Below are 15,866 nucleotides of genomic sequence, written 5' to 3' on the forward strand. Positions count from 1 at the left end.
CTAGCATTTTGTAAGTAATAAATGTAAATCCAAAGAGGTGAAAGTCTTGATGAGAAAATTTTGTGTGTGTCTGTGTGTACATGTGTACATATGTGAGTATATGTTTGTGCTCACCTGGCTTTCTTTCATTTCCAATCAGAAACAATATACTGCACTGTACTTAGAGATTATGGTCATATCAAAACACTACTCAGGAAAATGACATTGTGATTGATTATAATACTTATGTTTATTCTTTATACATTTCATTTGAGAATACTCTATATTTCAAATACGGATAACTAAAAACACAAATTACCCCACAAAAAAAATAAAAGAAAACAAAAACAAACCCTCTAATGCATGAAAAAACTGCAAGTAATATAAAACATAAAACAAAAGATATGGATTAAGTAATATAAAGCTAAGTAAAGTATAATATTGATTAATAATATTATAGTTTAGAAAATTCCTGTTTAAATGCTAAAAATTTAATGACTTATCATACAAAATCAATATTGACATTTTAGTTGTCAAAGTAAGCCAGTGGAGAGTTATCACTGGACACATTTTACAACCTTCAAAAGCTGGCATTTAAAGTCTAAGCAAATCAGGTGTGATCTATTCAAAGTGCTGAACGGTAAAAGTCTGTGATCAAGAATACTCTATCTCCCAAGGCTATCATTCAGAATAGAAGGAGAGATAAAGAATTTCCCAAACAAAAACTAATCGAGTTTGTGACTAAACCAGTTCTGAAAGAAATATTAAAGGGGATTCTTTGAGTGGAATGGAGAGACTAAAAGTGATAGTATTAAGGCAGGAAATACAAATGCAGTAAAAATGAATATTTCTGTAAAAATCAGTCAAGGAACTCACACACAAAACAAGGATACGAAATATAACATATACCTAAAACATGGGGAGGAGAGAAGAATGAGTTCAAATGTGAATGACCATCAACTTAACATAGGTTGCTATTTTCAGAAAAGGTTATATACAAACCTAGTGGTAACCACGTATCAAAAACCACTACCAAACAGGCAAAGAATAGAGAAAGAAAAAAAATATATATATATATATTTCACTAAAGAAAATCAGCAAGACATGAGGGAGAGAAAGAAAAGAAAGGATCAGAGAAAATCTCCAGAAATAACCACAAAACAAGTAATAAAATGGCAAAAAAATACATATCTATAAGTAATTACTTTGAATATAAATGGACTTAATGCTTCATCAAAAGACATGTCAGAATGAATAAAAAACAAGACACATCTATATGCCTCCCACAAGAGACTCATTTTAGATCTAAAGATACTTGCAGATTGAAAATGAGGGGATGAAGAAACATTTATCATGTAAATCCATGTCTAAAGAAAGCTAGAGTAGCAATATTTATGTCTGACAAACTAGACTTCAAAACAGATTGAAGTCATATCATGCATCTTTTCTGGCTGCAACACTATGAAACTGGGAGTCAACCACAAGACAAATTCTGAAAAGACCATAAATACATGGAGGTTAAACAGCATGTTAAGGGATCCCTGGGTGGCACAGCGGTTTGGCGCCTGCCTTGGGCCCAGGGTGCGATCCTGGAGACCCAGGATCGAATCCCACGTCAGGCTCCCGGTGCATGGAGCCTGCTTCTCCCTCTGCCTATGTCTCTGCCTCTCTCTCCCTCTCTCTCTGTATGACTATCATAAATAAATTTTTAAAAAAAATTAAAAAAAAAAAAAAGCATGTTAATAAACAATGAATGAGCCAACCAGGAAATCAAAGAAGAAGTTAAAAAAAAAATACAGGGAGACAAATAAAAATGAAAACACAAAGTCTCAAAACCTTTGGAGTGCAGCAAAACCAGTCTGAAAGAAAGAAAGAAAGAAAGAAAGAAAGAAAGAAAGAAAGAAAGAAAGAAAGAAAGAAAGAAAGAAAGAGAAAGAAAGAAAGAAAGAGAAAGAAAGAAAGAAAGAAAAAAGAAAGAAAGAAAGAAAGAAAAAGAAAGAAAGAAAGAAAGAAAGAAAGAAAGAAAGAAAGAAAGAAAGAAAAGAAAATAAATCCTAAGAGGGAAGTATACAGCAATACAGGCCTACCTCAATAAGCAAGAGAAATCTCAAATAAACAATCTAACTTTACACCTAATGAAGCTAGACAAACAAAACCCAAAGCCAGTAGAAAGAAGGAAATAATAAGGCTTAGAGTAAGGGACACCCAGGTGGCTCAGCGGTTAAGCCCAGGGCATGATCCTGGAGTTCTGGAATCTAGTCTCACATTAGTCTCTCTGCATGGAGCCTGTTTCTCTCTCTGTCTGTGTCTCTGCCTCTCTGTGTGTCTCTCATGAATAAATAAGTAAACTCTTAAAAAACAAACAAACAGATAATCAGCAAAGAAATTGAATCAGTAATCCAAACACTCCCAACAAACAGAGAAGTCCAGGACCAGATGACTTTATAGGCAAACAAACAGAGAAGTCCAGGACCAGATGACTTTATAGGCAAATTCTACCAAACATTTAAAGAAGAGTTAACGCCTATTCTTCTCAAACTATTCCAAGAAACTTAAAAGAAAGTGAAACTTTCAAATTCATCCTATGAGGCCAGCATTACCCTGTTACTAAAAACACATAAAAATACCACTAAAAAAGAGAACTACAGGCCAATCTCTCTGATGAACATAGTTGCAAAAACTCTCAATAAAATATTAGCAAACTGAATGCAGTAATATATTAAAAAAATCATTCCCCATGATCAAGTGGGATTTATTCCTGGGTTATAAGAGAGGTTCCGTATTCACAAATCAACGTGATACATCACATCAGTAAAAGAAAGAATAAGAACCGTATGATCATTTCACTAGACATAGAAAAAGCATTTGACAAAGTATAACATCCATTCATAATAAAATCCCTCAACAAAGTAGGTTTAGAGGGAATATACCTTAACATAATAAAAGCCATATATAGAAAACTCACATGTAATATCATTCTCAATAGGGAAAAACAGAGCTTTTCCTCTAAAGTCAGAAACTAGACAGGGATATCCACACTCACCACTTCCAATCATCATAGTACTGGAAGTCCTAGACTCAACCATCAGACAACATAAAGAAATAAAAGGCATCCAAATTGCTAAGGAGGAAGTAAAACTTATAGTATTTACCCCATGTCGAACCCCATGTTGGGCTTCCTGTTCAGTGGGGAGCCTGCTTCTCCCTCTCCCTCTGCCATGCCCCTGATTGTGCTTTCTCTCTCTGTGTCAAATAAATAAAATATTTATAAATAAATAAACAACAAATAAATAAATAAATAACCAATAAAAGAAATGGAATATACACAAAGAAATGGAAAGACATTCTGTGCTTATGGATTGGAAGAACAAATATTGTTAAAATGTCTACACTACTCAAATCCATCTACACATTCATACAGCCCCTATCAAAATACCAACAGCATTTTTCACCGAGCTAGAAAAAAGAATCTTAAAATTTACATAGAACCGCAAAAGATCCCAAAGAGATAAAGCAACGTTGAAAGAGAAAGGCAAAGCTAGAGGCCTCACAATACTGGACTTCAAGTTATATCACAAAACTAGAGTAAGTGAAATGGTTTGGTAAGTAAGTGAAATTGGCACAAAAAATAGACACATAGATCAATAGAACAGAATAGAAAACCCATAAATGAACCCACAATTATATGGTGAATTAATCTTCAACAAAGCAAGATAGACTATCCAATGGCAAAAAGAATGCCTCTTCAACGAATGTTGGGAAAACTGGACAGCTACACACAAATAAATGAAACTGGACTGCTTTCCTACACCATATACAAAAATAAACAAAATAAATTCAGGGCATAAGGTGAGACTTGAAACTATAAAAACTCTAAAAGAGAACTCAGACAGTAATTTCTCAGACATTGGCCATAACAACTTCTTTCTAGATATGTCTCCTGGGGCAAGGGAAACAAAAGCAAAAATAAAATATCGGGGCTACATCAAAATTAAAAGCTTCTGCACAGTGAATGAAACAAACAACAAAACTAAAAGGCAACCTACAGAATGGGAGAAGATATTTGCAACTAAGATCTCTGATAAGGGGTTAATTGCTAAAATATAAAAAGAACTTCTCAAACTCGACACCCCCAAAATGAATAATCCAATTAAAAAATGGGCAGGAGACATGAATAGACGTTGTTTCCAAAGAAGACATCCAGATGGCCAACAGACACATGAAAAGATGCTCAACATCACTCATCATCAGGGAAATGCAAATCAAAACTATAAGGAGATATCCCCTCACACCTGTCAGAATGACTAAAATCAACAACACAAGAAACAACAGGTGTTGGTGAGGACGTGGAGAAAGAAGAACACTCTTACACTATTAGTGGGAATGTAAACTGGTGCAGCCACTCTGGATAACAGCATGGAGGTTCCTCAAACAGTTAAAAATGGAACTACTCTGCAATCACCTATCTCATGACCCTGGGATCACGACCTGAGCTGGACCTGAACCCAAACCAAGAGTCCAATGCTTGCCCCCACCCTCGGTGGCCCAGCATGGCAGTGCGAGGGTGCTGTGAGCTTGCTGCCCATGCTAACAGGCTATGTGGACGTTGCCACAGTGACATCTGCCAGCCTCTCTGTCTCCAGACAGCTTCTAACTGTCCTCCAAGCAACTGACTCTGCCTCACATACAATCCAGGTGCTTTTCAAACTGCTATTTTATTGATTGATTGATTGATTGATTGATTGATTGCTGGGTTTAGGGCAAGCAAGACCACATGTGAGTCCCTCAAGAGAAGAATTTCCATTTTCCTTAGCACTCTGGGATGCCCAGAGATCAGCCTTGTTTGTTTTCTGAGTCAGACATTGTGGGGTCTTGTCTTCTCCAGTGCAGATCCAAGAGCCAGGGTGTTTGAGGTAGGGCACCAATGCCTCATTCCTTTGGGTGAAGCACCTGTCTGGTGAGCCCCCTCCCACATTGTGTATCACCACACCAGAGGTGAGGTTTTTGTGAGACTGAGTCTCTGCCTCTCCTATTCATCTCTGTGTGGTCCTTTTACATCATGGAGAGTGGTTCATCTAGTTTTCAGTTATTTTTCAGAGGGAAATGTCCCACGTGTAGCTATAGATTTCATGTGTCCTTGGGAGAAGTTGAGTGCAGATCTTCCTATGCCTAGGGGGTGCTCTTGGACCCCCTCCCAAAGTCTTCATCCTCAATACTCTGCTAATTAATGGAGGAGGGGGATGTTAGAAGTAATACTACAGTTAAATTTCACTTGAACAACTTCTTGACTTTCTGGCTTTCATGCTTTCTTGACCTGTATGTATGTGTCTTTTCTCTCTGATGCTGGGGTTGACATTAGGTTTATGTGCCTTTTTTATCTGATGCTGGACTTGACATTGATACAGCCTCTGACATTAGGTTTCTCTGGCCATACTTAGTATCATCAGTGACATAGATTAATTTTTTTTACATAATAAAACAAAATACTTGAGTGAATATTAGCATGTAAGGCATCTAGTCTACAATGAAATCAACATAATTCTTACTTGACTGATATGTCAATTGCTTCAAGTCTGTCTCCTATCCATCTTGACAAGTCATAGGTATTAAGATATGAAATAAAAGAAAAAAGAATACTGAAATCACTGTGATGATTTTCTATTTCTTCCATTTAACTTGAACTATGACATAAAGAAAAAAATTAAATACTAGGTTCATATTAATCAATGCTCATACTCACATCTCAATAGAATGTGAATTATTCTTCTCAGTGACCCTTTCACTAGCCATTGATAAGCCTTCCTTTCCATTTGCCAAATTTCCAAATAGTCTATTCCAAACTAGCTTGCTTTGGTTGCCTATTATGTGATTGGCATGTAGTTAGAGGCTGGGCATATGCATTTGAAGAGACATGTTCTCTAACTTTTAAGGATGTCACATCTATAAGAGAGAGGCCAAAAACAGAAACACAAAAAATAGCTTCCTTAATGGAGGTGATGAGAGAACAGTGTTGACATATAGGACAGATCCTTCATTAATCAGTCAGGAGGTGTTGAAAATAATTTAAAAAGTATTTGGGTAGACTAGAGACAACAAGGTTGGAGGGGTGTTTCTGAGAAAAGTGTGTGTGTGTGTGTGTGTGTGTGTGTGTGTGGAGGGTTGGAACTCAGAGAGGGACAGCTTTAGCAAAATAGTTTGAAGAGCAAGAACTTTGAGAATTTGGACCCATTTAAAAGACAAACTCATTCACAGATGTCACTGAGCTGCACTCTCTCAACTACCTTGCACATTCCTGCTGCTAGCATACAATCGTTCAACTGAAGCCTTCTTTTCCTTCCCCCTCATAGCAAGACTTGTTCCTCCTGTGTGTTGGAAATTCTTTGCCCTCAGATCTCACCCTGGTTCCCTACCGTTGCATCTGGGACTATGCTGCCCCAGTCATCAACCCCGTTCCTTCAACATATTGCTATTTAACTATTTTTAAACTAAATCTTATGTGTTTTTTTACATTTCTCCTCTACTGAAATGTAAAAATTCTCATGTCTGTATTTCCTTTTTTGTCTCTTTCTTTCTCATTTTCCCTCCTTGATGAAGCTTCTTGAAATACTATATATAATCACTGCTTAAATTTCCTCAACTCTCCTTTACTCTTCACTCATCATGAGTTAATGTCCTATCATTCTATAACGTCTGCCCTCACCCAAATTGGATAAATGTCCAAGTCCATGAAGCATTCTTTCAATAGTTCAGGATTCCTGCATCATTTGGTACTGCCAACTCCATCCTCTTTCTAGATATCCTCTTCTCTCATAGTATCCCTCATATCTCTGACCATTCTCAATCACTTGAAATGATGGACTCACCCATTTCTTCACCATTTTAAAATAGTTTCATGCCAGCACTCTCTGAGTCACCCAACCTAGAACACTGACCATCAGAACCCCCTTGGACCTAAGCATCTGGGCCCCTGTCCAGGCCCCACACTTATAAGGACTACTTGGACTTCCTCTGTGCTGTCAGAGAGCACAGAGCCACCAGAACCATGGCATGTCTTTCCTTATAGACCACACTCCCTACTCCCTACTCTGGATTTGGAGCCTTGAACGCAGTCTTTCTACCTTTAGTCTATTTTCCTTTTTATTGTAATACCCCAAAGGAGGGAAATCTCTTATTTTTTGGAGTTTATTTTGATCTGAAGTATTTTTTGTGGGGGGAGTTCATTTTGATCTGAGAAAGGGATAAGTATATTGGAGGAAAAAAACTGAAAAAAAAAAAAAAGAACTCCTATTTAGTTCTATACTGTTAGCAAGAGACAATTTGAAGAAAGCAGACCCTAACATTTCAGTAAAGAGAAACTTTATAGTCTTTCCACCTTCATCTGGGGACATTAAGAAAGCATACTTGGAAAATAATTATTTGAGTCTTGAAGGAAAAATAAAACATTCCCAGCTATATGTTGGCAAGTTCACAACACAAAAAGCCTTATATATTTGCTAGGGAGCTTAATCATCATCCTGTAAAATTTCTAAGTTCTGTCACAGTGGTAAGGTCAGAAACTCTTATAATTTTGGTAACAACAATATTTTAAATTTTTATTTAAATAGAGATTTCAAAAACTCCATTAATTCATGTCGCTTTCTGAAACTAATTCCAGAATCAGGAACATAATATTTAATTTATAGATCATGAACTGAAAAATAGCTAATTATAGCAATAAAGTGAGTTTTCCAACATATCACACTTATCATTACTACCCAAATGCCAACCACCACTATGGATATAAAATAAACCTCTTAATGATTCTGGCTTCTGTTTTGGTTCATATATATGGACAGAAGTATTGTTAAATTTTGTACCTCTCACAGTCACATTTTCCTCTGATGTTGGTGGAACATACTAAAAGCTTGAAGAGAACATCATGGATTCCCTGAAGTAGTTTAGTCCCAACATTTCAACAAGCTGGGCCTAAAATAAAACATGCACACAGTGTCAAAATGTTTTGAACAAAGAAGTGCACATTAATATTTGATGTGACTCAAAGAATCTTAATTACATTCTCTCAGAAAAACTGGCCATGACAGCACCAGAAGATATAGAAATCCAGATGCTATATTACCATATGATGAATTACCATATGTGAAATTAATCCTTATTTATGCATTCACCCATAGGAATACTATTATGGAATATATAATTCTGTGCTAAATGTTCCTCATCGTCAAAAAAATCAGAGCCAAATGAAAGACATAAGTTATAAGATAATATCTTATTATAAGTAAGGGCAATGTTCTTCAGGATTGCTGTAAAGATATTGGGAAATTAAAAGGGTTTTTAACCTGTAACTGAACTGAGACTTGGAGGGAAGATAAATTTGTATGATTAACTGAGCAGAAGGCCTTTCAGGCAGGTTAAAGTTACCTGAAGAAAACCAAATATGTGATGATAGAGAACTTCAGGTCATTTGCTTTCCCTATACTTCCAGAGTCCATGAGGATAAAGGAGAGCAAAGAATGCTTCAGAAGAATTTAATAAAATATACATACATAGCCCCCCACCCAAAAAATAAACAGAAATTATGACATAAATATTGATAAATTCAGTTTGGCTAAGGTCAAGAATTTATATTACTCAAAATATTTTATAAAGCTATTGAAAAAAAGCCACAATATGGATAATGATACTTCCAATACATTTAAATAAGAAAATATTAGTACCTAGAATACATAACTTATAGAAATAAATAGTCCAACTAGTCAATAGACAAAGTGAGCAGAAGGCTTTGTGATTTCAAGATTTCAGTTGTTTCATAAAGGTCTAGAATGATTGGGGCTCTAAGAAACAAAAAAATGTTCATATTTCAAATGTGTAATTCAAAAGTAGTGCCTTATAGAACAAGATGGTGAAATAAGCATTATTTTAACTTTTCCTCATTTCTCCAAATTTTATTAAAATGATGGCAAAAGAGAAATCTTATTATGATGACATTAAAAAAGATAAATATATTCATACAAGCTTCTGGAAAAAGGCATACACCCAGGAATAATTACAGACATTTCATAATGAAATAAAAGGCCAGTTCTCCAAGAAGACACAGCAATCCTAACTGTGCATGCATACAGTAAAAGAGCTTCATAATTGAAAGCAAGAACTGGGAAGACTGAAAAGATAAATAGAAATATCCAAAAGTATTAGTTTCACTAATAATTTAGAGAAGATCGACACTCATCTCATTAACTGATAGAGCAAGAAAACAGAAAAACAGTAGGCACAAAGAAAGTTTGAAACATACAGAATCCACTGACAGATTGAAAACATTCCACCCAACCATAGCAATACACATTCTATTCTAATATATTTTGATATATAATGTCGGAGGCATTTCCTTTTGGCTATTTCTTAGAAGTCTGTATGAATCTTTTATATTTTCTCAAATCACTAAGGGACTTTAAAACAAATTCTACTGGGATAACAAGCTGAAAAAAGTAAAGTTCAATCTATATCACTCATCATTTATTAACATAAATTCTAATTGGAACTAAGGTGTAAAAAAGTATAAAAAAGGCCATGAAAGTACTGGAAGAAACTGAGTGAATTCTCCTGTAGTCATGGAAAAAGCCTTTCTAACTATCAAAGTCCAGGAGATATAATTTAAACACGGATAAATTATAAAATTTTTTTGAAGATTTTATTTATTCATTCATGAGAGATAGACAGAGAGAGAGAGAGAGAGAGAGAGAGAGAGGCAGAGACACAGGCAGAGGGAGAAGCAGGCTCCATGCAGGGAGCCCAATGTGGAACTCTATCCCTGGTCTCCAGGATCACACCCTGGGCTGAAGGTGGCACTAAACCGCTAAGCCACCAGGGCTGCCCTAAAATTTTTTAAATGAAGAAAAGTGTTTTTTTAAAACCACTTCATTATGGCCAATTTATTGTATTAAAGACAAAGAGAAATGGGGAACAAAATTTACACTTCCTTCTACCAAGGCCTAATCTCCCTAGGACAATAAAAAAAAAAAAGAAAGAAAAGAAAAAGAAAAAGAAAATTCAATTGAAAACTGGGCACAAAGGAGCTTTTCTGATTCTAAAACTTACTCTTATTAAGAAGAACACAGAACAAAATTGTACTAGAATATAATTTATCACATATCTTGGAAACAAAATCAAAAATGATAATTTCTCAGTGTCTAAAGGATGGGTAAAGACAGGAATGGAAGCAGGGTGCCTCACTGTATACCTTTTTCATGTTGATTACATTATTTTTGAACTATCTGAATGCATTACTATTCAAAAAATAAAATTTTAAATTATTTAGAAAAAATGGGGTGGGCTACCTTAAAAAAAAAGTAATGAGTTCTCCATTCCTGGAAATGTGCACATGAAGATCAAGGATTTCTCCCTATCAAAAAAAAAAAAAAAAAAAAAAAAAAAAAAAAAAAGGATTTCTCTCTATCAGGGCTTTAGCAGTTTCCAATCTCTACCACCAAAAAAAATCTTTCCTGATTAAAGTAAAAAGTTAAAAGAAAGGGAAGGAGAGAAGGTTAATTTGGTAGTGGGAGGATTAGAGGAAATAAACTAGGTCAGGCTCCCAGAGAAGTAGCCCTAATAGAGATAATAATAGACATTCTTCCACTGCCACTAACCAGACCTCTCATGGTGTTTTTTTTTTTCTCTCATGGTTTTTTAAAGGCATTCTTTTCAGTCAGACAATCTATAGTATATTTTCATAAGAACCTACTTACATGTCCATAGTATATAATCTAAATCCAATATTAATGCTTACATGTCATGGATAACTACAGAGTAATTTAAACATCTGACTTCTGAGTTTTGTATAAAATTTTAAAATCACATGTAAGTAAAAAAATTGAAGGAAAAAATTGTCACTTAAAAAAATTCACTGCTACTTTAAAATGGATCATTTTAGAAATATAAATTGAATGCTTCCTTGCTCATCTGGTTATCAAGATCAATTCTGAGGTCATTCAGAGATATAATAAAGGAATCAGGAAACTTTGACAATAGGAAGCCAGAGACATGTAGAATTTAAAACAAAAACAACAACAACAAAAAAAACCCTTAGAATCCTAGAAAACTTGTCTCTCTCGATTAGCAAATAATTTGATTTAACAAATATGATGCCATTTTTGCAACAGCATTAAACACCATTTTCCACGGTTCCTTGACATTATCTGAGAGGCATGTATGAGTATAATATGCTAGCTATGAAGACTCCCAAGATGAGAAAGTGAAAAGATATTTCCACCATCCTGTAACTCAGGTTCTGTTTCTTCAGCAAGACAGTATTATACTTTATTTCAATGCCTAAAACAAAGTAAACATGAGGCAAGCCCTACCCAGAACTATTATTACCTAACTTCTTAGCCACAGAGTTCCCTGAATTAGCACAAAAGTTTTTATCATGTGATATCAGGTGTTGCTAATAAGAGCTCAAGTTTCAATGTACATGGTGTAAAAGCAAATATTCAACATTCTGGCAAGTCCTGTCCAATCTACCAGCATTGTGTTACCTTCAGATAGTCACAGCGCAAATAATTGTGGAACATCCCCTGGGAGAAGAGTATGTTAATTCTCAAAGATTCTGGAAAATATAGTAGAAGCAGATTCCCCCCAGAAGAGAAGGAAAGCAAAGGGAGTCATAAAAATAACATAAACAATAATAACAATAAATTAAAAGTTTTGTTATATTTTACTGGTACATCTAATTTTTATTATATCCTTCATGAATTCAAAATTATTACATGTGAATTGAATATATTAAGTGCTATGTAGTATTGGAATAGTTTGGAGGGATAATGAAAACTTTGTTGCAAAGATGACAGTCAAGTCTTAGAAAGGTCCATTGTTTGCTATGCTGGAGAAAGATAAAGGACCTTTTAAAACAAAAGGCACTGATGTAGAGCTTCTAAGCCCTATTTTTAATGTGCATTTCTCAGCTTAATATGTCATTTCTTGCTCCTGCAAATTCTATCTTAGCTAATACATAATTTCAGTTGATATGTTGTTAATAACCCCACCAAATCATATCAGAAACAAAGGCACCTTAGGGGTATTGTTAAGCTACTCTGTTGACTTTAAGGTAAGATTATTAATCTTTTCTTTGTCATTGTTCTACTTTCTAGAAAAGCAACAAAAATAGTTTGTATCACTACCCTTTTTCTGTTGTCAAGGGAATTCTGTGTGGAAGGTGGGTGGTAAAAACAAAGAAGTAAATTTCCAGGAGTACTTGCCCAGCTGAGAATCAAACCTAAGGTTGTGTGTCTCTACAACTGCTCTGACCTTAATGCTCTTAAAGAACCATGAACTTTAAGAAACACTAACCTGAATCTAACTGAAGATTCTTTCCTGGCTCGTCACCAGTGGAACTTGTTTTGAACCCATTGAGCACAGACATGACTCATCTCTACTACATGGCTAGTTCTCAGTTCTTACTTATCACAACCAATGTGGACCATGCCCTTTCACTTGTTAGTACTTACCAAAAAAAGTCTGCTTTTCCTCCTTAGGAAATGACTCCATGAATTTCTTGTCCGGTGTATGTACTCTGCGTGGCAATTTACTCAATATTAACAACCAAAAGCAAAAAAGCATAACCTTTGTTGTATTATTTGACAGTGGATGAAGGTAGTGGGCAGGCATAAATGGCACCTTAAGGCCTAGAGGGAAAGATTATTGAAGATCACCTACAACATTTCTATTCTCTATCTCTTTATTCCTTTGTTTCTTGCCTTGTTCAACACTATTTCCTTTTTAAAATATACTTTAAAGAAATTAAAGATTAGTAATAAGTTGGTACAATAAATACAAGCAATAGAAATTGTGAGTGATAACTTTCCTATCAAAAAGCAAACCCTTCTCAGAGATTCTTTTTACGTTTCTTGAGGAACCACCATACTGTTTTCCATAGGGGTTGTACCAGTTAACATTCCCACCAGCATCACATCCCTTTTCTCCACGTTCTTGTCAGCATTCGTTATTCTCTCATCTTTTGTAAACAGCCATCCTAACAAGTAACAAGGTGATATCTCATTGTGGTTTTCATTTTCACTGACCTGATAATTAGTGATGCTGAGCACTTACTTCATGTACTTCTTGGCCATTTGCACATCTTCTTTGGGAAAAAAAAAATGTCTATTCAGATCCTTGGCCCAATTTTTAAGACAGCAATTTATTTTTTTGCTATTGAGATGTATAAGTCCCTTGTATATTTTGTATAGTAACTCTTTGGGTATGTGGTTTACAAATATTTTCTCCCATTTCATTGGTTACATTTTCATTTTGTTGATGGTTTCCTTTGCTGTGCAGAACTTTTTTAGTTTGATGTAGTCCGACTTATTATTGTTTTTGGATTGCTTGTGGTGTCAAATACAAAAAATCATGGCTAAGATAATCTGTATCCATTTTTATTGTAGTATTATTTACAGTAGCACAATATTTACAATTCACTGGCTGTCTATAATCTATCTATCATCTATCACTCTATGTTATCATTGAATATTACTCAGCCTTAAAAAAAGAAGGAAATCTTGCCATTTGCAACAACATTGGATGAATAAACTGGAAGGCCTTATGCTGAGTGAAAAAGACAAAAAAGACAGAAACTGCATGGTATCACTTATATGAGGAATATTTAAAAAAATAAATAAAACTCATGGGGGCATGCTTGGGTGGCTCAGTTGGTTAGTTGTCCTACTGGATTTTGACTCAAGTCATGATCTCATGGGTCATGATCAAGCTCCAATTATGGCTTCATGTTCAGCAGGAAGTCTGCTTAAAGATTCTCTCCCTCTGCTCCTCTCCCTGCTCGTGCTCTCTCTCAAGTCAACAGGTCTTTAAAAATCAAACTCCTGGAAACTGAGAGTAGAAAAGTGGTTGCCAGGAGTTGGAGAAAATAGGGAGAGGATGATAAAAGAGTACCAACTTTGAGGTATAGATGAATAAGGTCTGAGAGTCTGAGGATCCAAAGTATAACATGGTGACTATAATGCTGTCTTATACAACTGAAATTTGCTAAAAGAACAGAACATAGGGATCCCTGGGTGGCGCAGCGGTTTGGCACCTGCCTTTGGCTCAGGGAGCGATCCTGGAGACCCGGGATCGAATCCCACATCGGGCTCCCGGTGCATGGAGCCTGCTTCTTCCTCTGCCTGTGTCTCAGCTTCTCTCTCTCTCTCTGTGTGACTATCATAAAATAAAAAAAGAATTAAAAAAAAAAAGAACAGAACATAAATACTCTCATGGCAACAACACCAAAGGGAAATATGTGAGGTAATGGATGTGTTAATTAACCTGTTGGGAGAAATCCTTTACAATTTATATATATATATATATAAATTGTGTATATAAATATATATTATATATATATAAAATCATCACATTGTATACTTTAAATATATGACAGTTTTGTGAATTATGCTTCAATGAAGTGAAAAAAAAAAACTATTTCCTTAACTAGTAATCTCACTTTAAATACTGCTCCTGCCCAGATCCTAGAAGGTCTTTGTTATTGTTGTTGCCATTTTTGTTCCCTATTGACAACTGTAATAGGTTTTCACCAATGCTCTGAAAGACAACACTTCCGTGTCCTTGTCTCCTGCTCATTAAGATTTTACTTCATAAAGGAGAGAGAAAGGGTAAGGGTGTTGGTCAACTTATGTCATTCGTCTGCAACAGCTGCTCTTCTCCTCCCAAGATTACAAAATCTGGGAAGCATTTGCAGGAATCTCCCTAAATATGTGTGTGTGTGTGTGTTGTGAGTGTGTGTGTGTCTTCAAAAAATTACAGTTTTAAGCAGGTTGTCTTTGAGATGACTTTCACAGAGTGACCTAGAAGCCCTAGTGAATCCTATCTAACTGGTCCTATGTTTCATTCACACTATACCGAGAAGAATTCAAAAGCAATGAAGAAAGAATGCTAAGGTCAATAAACTTCAGCTGGAATTCCAGCAGGGTTCATTCTTGTATTCATCGCTTTGAGTCCAATTTAATTCCAGGGTAATCAAAAGTTTGCCATGTGCCAAAGATCATGAAGCTAGAGCTCTGAGTAGGATCAAGGTGAAGAAAGCTAAATAAACTCTCTTCCGTTCAATCATAATTTATGTAATAAAAGTATTTATAGTTTAAAAAATATGTTTGGATTATGCTTACAATTTTATCTTTTTAAAGATTTTATTTATTTCAGAGAGAGAGCACCCAAGCATGACTTGGGGGGCAGGGGCAGGGAGAGAGAAGAAGCAGATTTCCTGCTCAGCCAGGAGACCGATGCAGGTCTCCATGTTCCAGTACCCTGGAATCCTGACCTGAGCTGAAGGCAGAAGCTTAACCGACTGAACCACCCAGGTGCCCCAATTTTAAAGGTAAAGTAATTGAAACATAAAATTACTAGCTGTATGATAAGGGAAAGTTCTTAGACTATTCTGGAGGCAATAATTTCATTTATGATAAAGGTATGTTAATACATACCTATTAGGGTTGTTGTTTGAATTAAACTCCTAATGAATATAAATAACTAATAATAACTCTAGGCATCTAGGAGGTCATCAATAAATGGTAATGTTATAATTGTACATATTATTATTAACATTACAGTAAGAAAGAAACACAATCAAAATTCATGCCCATATGGATCTGACTTAAGTATCCTCCATTTAAAAAAAATTTACCCCCTGATGCTGCCTGAACTGGTGGATTGAAATGTGAAGTGTAGCAAATTATTGAACGAGCCCTAAGAACTGCTCCAGTAAACTGGGTGGCAACATAGAAAAAGCCAAGACTGTGCAGTGCAGAAGATATAGATAGAAGATATATAGAAGATATAGTAGAATAAAAGTGTGATGACCATGGAGAATCAAATTGTTTACTAATGACCAT

The 15,866-nt window shown here is 35.4% G+C and overlaps 1 long non-coding RNA gene across 1 annotated transcript in view; it reads right to left on the minus strand.

Annotated features, from left to right (window-relative positions):
• LOC144293691 (uncharacterized) overlaps window positions 1-12,466 on the minus strand; it is a 30,830-nt gene extending 18,364 nt beyond the window's left edge. The window contains exons 1-2 of the long non-coding RNA XR_013360934.1: window positions 12,319-12,466; window positions 7,836-7,944 (exon numbers count right to left, since the gene is read on the minus strand). This is a non-coding gene — a long non-coding RNA (uncharacterized LOC144293691). The remainder of the gene's footprint in view (window positions 1-7,835; window positions 7,945-12,318) is intronic.
• Between the last annotated feature and the right edge of the window lie 3,400 nt (window positions 12,467-15,866).

Source organism: Canis aureus, chromosome 22 (genome assembly GCF_053574225.1).
Source record: "Canis aureus isolate CA01 chromosome 22, VMU_Caureus_v.1.0, whole genome shotgun sequence".
Taxonomy (NCBI): Eukaryota; Metazoa; Chordata; class Mammalia; order Carnivora; family Canidae; genus Canis; species Canis aureus.